Raw genomic sequence first — 11,260 nt, 5'->3', positions numbered from 1 at the left:
CCGACACTGGAGGGGACTCAGGATCATTGGAAATGTAGTGCAGAGGTGGCAGGTGAATCGTGACAACAATATGAATCTTTGCTCCCATTTGCACAATTTTCACTAATTTTGCGAGTCAATGTCATCGCTAAGGGCGGTGCATGCAGCTTTTACACATAGCCATGCCTCGACTTTATTTATTTCCACCCTTCTTGCTGATGTCTTGACTGTTCCTTATAAAAATGATGACAGCCGGCATCTAGAGGGGACTCAGGGGCTTGAGCCAACACTGGAGGGGGCTCAGTGGCTGGATCCTACACTGGAGGGGACTCAGGGGCTTGAGCAGACACTGAAGGGGACTCAGGGGCTTGAGTCGACACAGGAGGGGACTCAGGGGCTGGAGCTGACACTGGAGGGGACTCAGGATCATTGGAAATGTAGTGCAGAGGTCGCAGGTGAATCATGACAACAACACAAATTTTGCCAGTCAATGTCCTTGCTAAGGGCGGTGCACGCAGCTTTTACACATAGCCATGCCTCGACTTTATTTATTTCCACCCTTCTTGCTGATGTCTTGACTGTTCCTTATAAAAATGATGACAGCCGGCATCTAGAGGGGACTCAGGGGCTTGAGCCAACACTGGAGGGAACTCAGGGGCTTGAGCCGACACTGGAGGGGACTCAGTGGCTGGATCCTACACTGCAGGGGACTCAGGGGCTTGAGCCCACATTGGAGGGGACCCAGGGATTTGAGCAGACACTGGAGGGGACTCAGGGGCTTGAGCCGATACTGGAGGGGACTCAGTGGCTGGATCCTACACTGAAGGGGACTCAGGGGCTGGAACCGACACTGGAGTTGACTCAGGGGCTTGAGCCGACACTGGAGGGGACTCAGGGGCTTGAGGCGACACTGGAGGGGACTCAGGGGCTTGAGCCGACACTGGAGAGGACTCAGGGGCTTGCGCAGACACTGGAGGGGAACTCAGGGGCTTGAGCCGCCACTGGAGGGGACTCAGTGTCTGGATCCTACACTGGAGGGGGCTCAAGGGCTTGAGCCAACACTGGAAGGGACTCAGGGGCTTGAGCCGACACTGGAGGGGACTCAGGGGCTTGAGCCGACACAGGAGGGGACTCAGGGGCTGGAGCCGACACTGGAGGGGACTCAGGATCATTGGAAATGTAGTGCAGAGGTGGCAGGTGAATCGTGACAACAATACGAATCTTTGCTCCCATTTGCACAATTTTCACTAATTTTGCCAGTCAATGTCATCGCTAAGGGCGGTGCACGCAGCTTTTACACATAGCCATGCCTCGACTTTATTTATTTCCACCCTTCTTGCTGATGTCTTGACTGTTCCTTATAAAAATGATGACAGCCGGCATCTAGAGGGGACTCAGGGGCTTGAGCCAACACTGGAGGGGGCTCAGTGGCTGGATCCTACACTGGAGGGGACTCAGTGGCTGGATCCTACACTGGAGGGGACTCAGTGGCTGGATCCTACACTGGAGGGGACTCAGTGGCTGGAAACGGCACTGGAGTTGACTCAGGGGCTTGAACCGACACTGGAGGGGACTCAGGGGCTTGAGCAGACACTGAAGGGGACTCAGGGGCTTGAGTCGACACAGGAGGGGACTCAAGGGCTGGAGCTGACACTGGAGGGGACTCAGGATCATTGGAAATGTAGAGCAGAGGTCGCAGGTGAATCGTGACAACAACACAAATTTTGCCAGTCAATGTCATTGCTAAGGGAGGTGCACGCAGCTTTTACACATAGCTGTGCCTCGACTTTATTTATTTCCACCCTTCTTGCTGATGTCTTGACTGTTCCATATAAAAATGATGACAGCCGGCATCTAGAGGGGACTCAGGGGCTTGAGCCAACACTGGAGGGGACTCAGGGGCTTGAGCCCACACTGGAGGGGACTCAGGGGCTTGAGCAGACACTGGAGGGGACTCAGGGGCTTGAGCCCACACTGGAGGGGACTCAGGGGCTTGAGCAGACACTGGAGGGGACCCAGGGGCTTGAGCCGACACTGGAGGGGACTCAGGGGCTTGAGCAGACACTGGAGGGGACTCAGGGGCTTGAGCAGACACTGGAGGGGACTCAGGGGCTGAAGCCGACACTGGAGGGGACTCAAGAGGCTGAAGCCGACACTGGAGGGGACTCAGGGGCTTGAGCCGACACTGGAGGGGACTCAGGGGCTTGAGTCGACACAGGAGGGGACTCAGGGGCTGGAGCTGACACTGGAGGGGACTCAGGATCATTGGAAATGTAGTGCAGAGGTCGCAGGTGAATCGTGACAACAACACAAATTTTGCCAGTCAATGTCATTGCTAAGGGCGGTGCACGCAGCTTTTACACATAGCCGTGCCTCGACTTTATTTATTTCCACCCTTCTTGCTGATGTCTTGACTGTTCCTTATAAAAAATGATGACAGCCGGCATCTAGAGGGGACTCAGGGGCTTGAGCCAACACTGGAGTGGACTCAGGGGCTGGAGTAGATCTGTGTATGGCCCAGACACACATAAATGACAGAGCCATTATGGATAGTGCAACGCTCTCTAGGTTGAGCTCTGGAATTTCCCTCACTGGAACAGACTCTGAAATTTCTCTCACTGGAACGGACTTGGGAACTTCTCTCACTGTAACAGACTCAGGGATTTCACACTCAGGAACAGACTCGAGAAACTTTCTCACTGGAACAGACTCCTCAAAACTGTGCTTGGCTGAACTGTCAAGATTAGATGGTAGTTTGGTTCTGATGATGCGCAAGGTAAGGCTCTAATCCAATCCAAAACAAATCCATTAGAGCTTGGTCATTCCAGATTACTAAATGGCAATATTGGACAAATTCCTCCACATACATATCTAAACTGCAACCATTGTGATTGATAGAGCGCATAATATCCTCCTACAATATCTATCCTACTAAGGTAACTTCCACAAAAGTTGTTTATTGCAGGTAAGAGCAGGAAACAAGTGATGCAAGCAGGTGAGTGACTGAGTCACATGTTAAGCAGCAAACACTGAGCGGATAATAACAGTTCTTATTTTTGAAGGTGCGGACTGATGCAGACTGGATGGCTGGATACTGAATAAGACTAAAGAGGATGGATGATTGGATAGTAACTGGTAAGTATCACAGGTAGGTAGTCAGGTAAGTAACTTGGTATGAAACAAGACCAGACCCTGATGCGTGTGTGGAGCAGGTTAAGGCTACGTTTACACGTGGGCGGCTATTTTCATAAACGGACATTTCAACCTCTCCGGTTTCAAAAATAACATTGTGCACACACGTCAGTTTTCAGAAAAGTGTTCATTTACACGTACCCATGTATATATGCCGTCAAGAGCATGCCAAACCTGTAGGTGGCGGTGTAACGAGAAGCTCAAGCCCACGTTAGCCAATCAGAATCCCGAAAATAGCAACAACAGCAACGAATCACTTCCTCTTCTTCTTTTGAACAAGGATGGCGCCAGGATCATCATTCGTGTGGACTGACCAGGAGGTAGAGCTCCTGTTAAATGTAACTTTAGATTACAAAACCACAAAATTACAAGAGAATATCGACTGGGAGACATGCCAAAGTAAATATGCCGACATACTGACCCTCTTTTTAGAGCACTACCCCAACGCATCTACCGATGATTTTCCTCATCAAAAGGAGGACATTACCCACGCCGTCCTCACAACCAAGCTTAAGGCAGTATGGGTGAAATACAGAGGTGCTGAGGACACAGGCCGTAGGTCTGGGCATGGAAGAGTAGTCCTCCTGTATTTTGAAATGTGCGAGCAGGTATGGGGTGGTTCGCCGGCCACCACCACTTTGCCCACCGGTGTCGAAACTAATGACCTGGAGCCCTCGTCCCAAGTCTCGCCTCGTCAACATTGGATGTCATTGATTCCAGCGTAGAAGTTGAAGGACATCCTGATGATGGCAGCGTGGCACCACCAGCACCACCAGTGAAGGAGAGGAGAGATCTTCTAAACGTATGTATACAATTGTCGTTAGTAGTCTAGTTACCTGTATGTCTGACCTCATCAGACGGATGTTTGTGTGATGTGGTGTGATAAGTTTGTGTCATTGTGGCCTACACTTATTTCTACATTCATTTGTTGTAAAGGTTTATTGATGTTTTGTTGTTAGAACATGGTTGATTATGCAAACCTAGTAAGCATTCTTGAAATGTGTGTGTGTGTATGTAAAAGAGAGAGAGAGAGACTGAGTGAGAGAGAGAGACACTATCTTGTAGCCTATCTTGGCTTGCCACTAGGCAGAGGTAAATGTCAATGAAAGCTAGAATTTAGAACTCAACCATTGCCATGGCACTACACAAAACATTCTAGAGAAATTCTACAGCTCCTAGTCCTATTACTAAGCTCCTACTACTAAGAGCTGCTATACTCTTATGGCAATTGCTGACACAGTTTTTTTTTTTTAAGTGAATACTAGAATAGAATGGAAAAGTAATGTTTGTAACTCTGGATTTTTTTACTGTAAATTATGCTGTTGTAATTCATTTTGTTCTGATCTACTTTGTAAAGGCCAAACTAAGAGGACACCGCATGGAGCGTCTGAATAAACGGCTTTCAGCAGAGGCTCTGCAACAACATGCTGTTGAAGAAGACCAACGTATTAAACGTATTAAACAACTCCTTAACGTCATTGAGGCCTCAGAAAAAAGAGCCGCTGACAACTTTTCTAAAGTTTCCAATACACTGGATAGGCTTACAACCTCAATTGTTGATGGGTTTTCTTTCCTGCGGGAAACACTCCATACACCACCACTAGCATAGGCGCCACCACCACACTACCCCACAACACTAGCCCAGCAAGGTCATATGCCATCACAACACTCATATCTGCCAAATCAAATACATCAGGTATTCCCACAAAACTCCTCAGGCAATAGAACACACACACACAATGTAATGCCTATTACTATTAACACTGCAGATTTGTCCTTCATACCTGTTGAGGGCCCAGGGCAGTTCTCGTACACCCAAGCACTTTTCAAGAAAGAATAGTCAAAATTTGACTCTGTCCTTACGGTTGTTTCTGCAGGCTACGGCTACTTTTTGATTGTAAAAAGGCAAGTATAATAGCTCGCCTAATGTTTCAGCAGTTGCAATAAGTTTACACAAATTGCACTTTTAAAGGAAAGTATAAAGGCTTGTCTGATGTCTTGGCAGCTGCAATAAGAGTTTACAGAAATTGCACTTTTTTTTTGGTTGTTTAGTGTTAAATGTACCTTTGGAATGTTTTTTATACCATTGAGGTCAGTTGAATTCCAAATTGAGTTCATCTGAACACTGTTCGTATGCCCTATTTTTGAACAGTTATACAATTTGTTTATTGTAATGTGCTAGGTAACTAGGACTACAGTTGAAAATTAGCCAACTGGCTAACACAGGCGCATTTACAGAAATGTAATGTGCATTGTCCTAATCCCCAAAAAAAAAGAAGCTCAAACACACCTCTTGAAGCCTCTTGGGATTGTCACTTGAATGCTGTTTCATTTATTGTTTTGTAATATGTTAGTTATAAGCAGTAAGCAGCACAGAGGCATTTTATTTGTACAGTGTTTGTTCTCTTTAATGCCGTAATGACAAACAATTCTTGTGTCTGATCAGAATTAAACTGGTTGAAAAGCATTCAGACTTGTGTCTGTAATTGTGTAAGACTCACACAGTGAAGTATGCTGGGGCAACTATAAAACCACTGACCATTTGTTACTGTAAACCTGGCCCACAAAACTGTTGAGTATCAAATACAAAGAACAAAATTGTAAAGAAAAATGCTTAAACACAAAATGAGCCCAATACACTAAAATGTATACATTTAAACAGAATAGGCTACTTCATGTTTGTTAAACCAGTTTAACACACACACACACACACACACACACACACACACACACACACACACACACACACACACACACACTTGAAGTCCCTTTATGCGTCAAGAAACTGTGTCAGGACTCTCCTGACCCTCTTCCCTTCAGCTGACATTCCCTCTCTGACAGTTGGTGGATTATCAGGTTGGTTGTCTCGGTCATATTGAATAGCCTCTGTAACCCTGGTGTCATCCACAGTGTCCATAGCAGCCTCACAGTAATTATGCAGGACGAAGCATGCATATACGACAAAGGGAAGGTCATTAAGCTTAATGTCCATTGCTCTTCTCACGGCTCCAAACCGGCCTTTCAGCCTCCCAAACGCACACTCAATAACCATCCGTGCACGGCACAAAGACAGTCCAAAGTACTGCTCCTGAGCATTGGTCCCCCCATTCGCATACTCTTTCATTAGGTATGGGAGCAGAGGATATGCAGGATATCCAAGTAAGTACACTGGTATGGCCTCTTCATCCTCAACTGTTTGCTTGGGACATGGTGGGATTTTTCCATCTTTTTAGATGGCCGTTGAGTGTGGAATTTGCAAAAATGCGGGCGTCGTGAACGCTCGCAGGCCATTTAACTACCACATCAAAGAAACAATATTTATAGTCGCAGGTAGCCTGCACGTTCAAACTGAACCTCCCTTTTCTATTGACATAGTCTGTGGAATTTACAGATGACTGCTTTATTTCCACATGTGTGCCATCCACAGCACCTATGCATTGAGGGAGGCCATGCACTTCTTCAAATTTCTGCACTAATTTCTGCACAGAATTTTCAGATGTGGGCAGTTGTATGTACATAGGACCTAAATGGACAGCTATTGCCTCACACACTTGCCTTACTATTATTGACACGGTCGATCGAGAAAGACTGAAAGCGTTGGCTGTCTTGCGCAGTCTACCCTCGTCAGACAGGTAATACAAAGTGCAGGCAACTTTTTTCATGTCACCGACAGGGGACCGCATGACGGTCGTCTCAGCCTCGATATAGGGACGCAGCAATTCATAGAGTGACAGCAGCGATGACCTTGACATCCTAAAATTTTCACGCCACTCATTTGGGAAAACCACTTCATTTTCGAAGTTCTCACACCAGACAGCAGTTCGCCCAGGTTGGACCCAAAACCGGCGGCGCTGGCGGTGACGCGGACTGGTTCTTCGTGTTGGAGGGAGGAGAAGTTGTTGCACAATTGCTGACCTCCGAGCACTCATCGACATAATGGAGCAGCTGTATTTGCAAATGTGAAATTGAAAATTGAAAATGTAAACATAGGTCGCACTTTTGGCGTAGGTGCGAGCCCTGGCGCACACTTTGACGTTGGCTGCCTAAACATCCGTTTGTCTCAGTTTACATGCAAATGTGCAAACAAAGATTTTCAAAATCTCCACTCTGGCCGGAGTTTTTAGAAAGAATCTGTTTCAGAGGCGAATTCTCCGTTTGCGTGTAAACGAAGGGCGCAAACAAAGGGAAATGTCTCCATTTTTCAAAATAACCATGTACGTGTAAACGGGGCCTAAAATGGAGTGGAGTTGATGACGGTAAATGATAGCAGGTGTGGAGGATTGTGTGCAGGTGGGAGCCAGGAGGGATCATGGGAAATGTAGTGCAGAGGTGACTGGTGAATTGTGACAACACAAATCTCTGTTTCCATTTGCATCCGTTTTCACTCATTTTGCCAGTCAATGTCATCGCTAAGCGCAGTGAATGCAGCTTATACTTATTTCCACCCTACTTGCTGATGTCTTGACTGTTCCTTATAAAAATGATAACAGCCGTCATTTCTGACACCGTCATAATCTTCTTTACGTGGGTTAACAATGAGACGAGAGCACAGTGACTGTTAGTCGTATTTTAATGCAGCACATAAACATATCCTGCCAGAAGGAAACTACTTGCCCACTTAAACTTTGTAACACTGCTCTCTAGCGGGAAGTTGCTGTAATAGCATCAACAAACACAGATGTAATTTTTATGATGCATGTATGGTAAGTAGAGCAGTCCATTTGGAGGTTGCTTGTTTTTTGGACACTGACTCTTGCATCAATGCATTGCAAAGGTTCATATGCAGAAGATACCAAGTGTCTCATTTAAGATCTGACAATGGAACAAATTTTATTGGCGCGGAAAAGGAATTAAGGAAAGCACTTGAATCAAAGTTGTGATTCAAAGATGCAGAAAACCTTAGCGCATAAGGTATCAAGTGGAATTTTAACTCGCCTGTGGCTTCACAGTATGGAGGTGCATGGGAACGCATCATAAGAATGGTAAGAAAAGTGTTGCCTTCAGTTCTACATCAACAAACATTGGATGATGAGGAATTGCACACTTTTCTGTGCGAATTAGAGGCCATTCTAAATGATCTCCCCATTACCAAGGTGTCTGAGGTTCCGAACGATTTAGAGCCACTCACTCCCAACCATCTTCTTACAATGAGAAAATAATCCCGCCTCCTGGGCTGTTTGATGAAAAGGACCAGTATGCAAGAAGGTGGAGGCAGGTACTATACCTCTCAGACCTCTTTTGGAAGAGGTAGACAAAAGAGTACTACAAGAAAGAGAAAAGTGGACTAAGGAAATACATAATTTTTAACCAAGTTACATTGTTCTCATTGCAGACACTGCAGCCCCTCACAATTCTTGGATGCTTGGAAAAGTGCTAGAAACTTTCCAAGATCATAAAGGTTTAGTTAGATCTGCAGGAGTCCAAATTATAGATCTAATCTAGAATCTCTGCAAGTTCCTGCAAATCACATGACTGAAAGGAAAAAAAAAACTAAAAGGAAAAATAAAACTGAAATAATGAGCATCACCTGCGCAAGGCACCGGTCTCAATATTCTCACGGAGGAGCTTCAGAAGCATAAAAGGAGGAGCGACAACAGTGAAGGTGTCATGATTCCTTTTCTGTGCCATGTTTTTGTTAGCCTGACTACGTCAGACTTCCTACTTCCGCTAATTTCATTTCGCTCCTGTAGTCAGTCTGAGATAGCAGCCTATCTTTCAGTTTTCCACCGGCCTGAAAACAGCCGGGCCAATCAACGAACAGAGGGCGGGCTGAGAGCCGTGACGTAGACGCTGATTGTACCGTGGATGCGTAGATTTACTTCACATAATCTGCAAAAGTCATTCACAGCCATGTTCACTCCGGTATTTCGCTCGATGGTTTAGTTTTTGCATCATACTTGCGTTTACAGTGGAAGTTAGATGCGGCTGAGCATGCGCATAACACACGCCATAACCAAACGTTATGTGATTGGCTTACGGGTAACCAATGATTTTAAACTTCAGACAAGCGCCCCCCCGCGAGAGAGAAAACACTTCTCTATTATGCTATGCCAGACTCTGTATACGAAGCAAAGTGAAGTAGCAGAGTCTGGTATTACCAGGCTATGTTTTTGTAGTCCTTTGTAGATGTTCTTGTTGATTAGTCATTATGAGTTAAGTTTTACTGCTGCTAGATCCTATGCTGGTCTGTCGTTCTGTAACACTGCAGGTTGAAGCAGGGAAGGATGCAGGATCTACTTACAGCAGCTTTTATTTAAACAAACTCTAACAGTCATAAACTGGATTACAAGAAACAAGAACAGAACAACTGAACATAACGCAACAACGACAGACAAGGAACAGACTGAAACACAGGGATTAAATACACAGAACAGATCAGGGAAACAAGACACAGCTGGGACAAATTAACTCATAATGACTAATCAACAAGAACAACAAAGGACTACAAAACATGGCACAGAACAGGAAATAACATAAGTCCACACAAGACAAGGGGCACACAAGACAGGAATCATGACAGAAGGATGAGAGAGGACCAGGCCTGGACTATTTTATGTTATGTTTGGTTTATATGTGTGTGGCAGTCGTCCGTGAGGGCCTTCCGCTTTTGCTTCAGTTTTGTATTTTATGCTAAAGTTTTTAAAGGTTCGCCAGTTCCCGTCTTCTCCTTCCCTGAATAACAAACCTTGTTACATTGATCTTATTCTGTTTATTTTATTTATTGAATTTTGTTTTTACGTAACTGTCGGCTGACAATGAATCACATTTAACAAATCTTAATTATCAAATAATTTTTTATCCTATTGTAAAATGATGTAATTTGAGTGTAGGCATTGAGGTCCACCCTATTTCAACAAGGTCCACTCACTTTACATTTTTCCACAAGAAAAATGAGTGTTATTAAATGGGACAGTCTAGTCGCTCTAGCCTTTGAAAGATTTCTCATCACCTAAAAGCGGCAGTAACGTTATATTCAACTGTCTAAAAACAACAAAAAGGTTCACAACTTGTATAAATACCTTCACTCTGGTCCATTTATGTACATAATAAAGAGTATTAAATTCATGGGAATTCACTGGACAGTTTTCAGTTCTTTTCATTCATTCATTCATTCATTTAGACATAATGCAAAAGGAGAAGAGTCATCAGGAAACTTGAAAACTCTCATTGTGATTGTGCTCTGTGAAGCCAGCTACTACAAATATACTGAACCAAGCACCTCCTTCAGATGAACATTAAACAGAGATCCTAAATCTCTGTGGTGATTAAAAATGCCATAGCACTTCTCGTAAAAGCACTTCTCCTAATAATCCACATCGATCTCTCTCTCTTTCTATCTCTCTCTGCTTTGGATGTACAGTAGTAGTAAAGCGCTATATAAATGCCTTATTTCATGTTATTTCATTTACTTGAATAAATGTGATGATTTGTAGTTTCATCTGTTCATATTATTTTGAACTCCTTTCGTGGATTCTTTTCCCTCTGATTATTATCTTTTCCCCCCTTTTTATTCTGCTGTAACAATATGAAAAAAGACAGCAAATACTATGAATTTGTGGTCTGCTCTCACGATTCAATTTTCAATGCACTAAGAACGCCTCGGTTACAACTGTAACCTCGGTTCCCTGAAGAGGGAACGAGCGTTGCGTCGAGAAATGACGCTGTGGGAACGCTTTGCGTGATGACGTCTTGAAGCACATGTAAAATCAGTCCAATGGTGTGGCGGAACGTCAGAGGCGGGTGACGTCACGTACCAGGAAACTATAAAAGCCGGCCCAAAACAGAAAACGAAAGCTTCGTAAAAGTCTGAAGTCGAGCTGACAGGCATGAAGGAGATATGGCAGGGCGACGCAACGCTCGTTCCCTCTTCAGGGAACCGAGGTTACAGTCGTAACCGAGGTGTTCCCTTTCAAGGGAACTCCCGTTGCGTCGAGAAATGACGCTGTGGGAACGTCTATACCAACGCCTCCATAGCTACAAATGTCTGTCCTGTGTGAAATCCGTAGAGCAGCACTAGGAAGACAAAACATGAGACCCTGGAGCAGAGTCTAGATCCAGAGAGTAAAACCTGACGAAAGTGTGCGGTGAG

The sequence above is a fragment of the Leuciscus leuciscus genome (assembly GCF_965113295.1).
Source record: "Leuciscus leuciscus genome assembly, chromosome: 24".
In the NCBI taxonomy this organism is placed as follows: domain Eukaryota; kingdom Metazoa; phylum Chordata; class Actinopteri; order Cypriniformes; family Leuciscidae; genus Leuciscus; species Leuciscus leuciscus.
Note: the sequence above shows the minus strand (reverse complement) of the source record.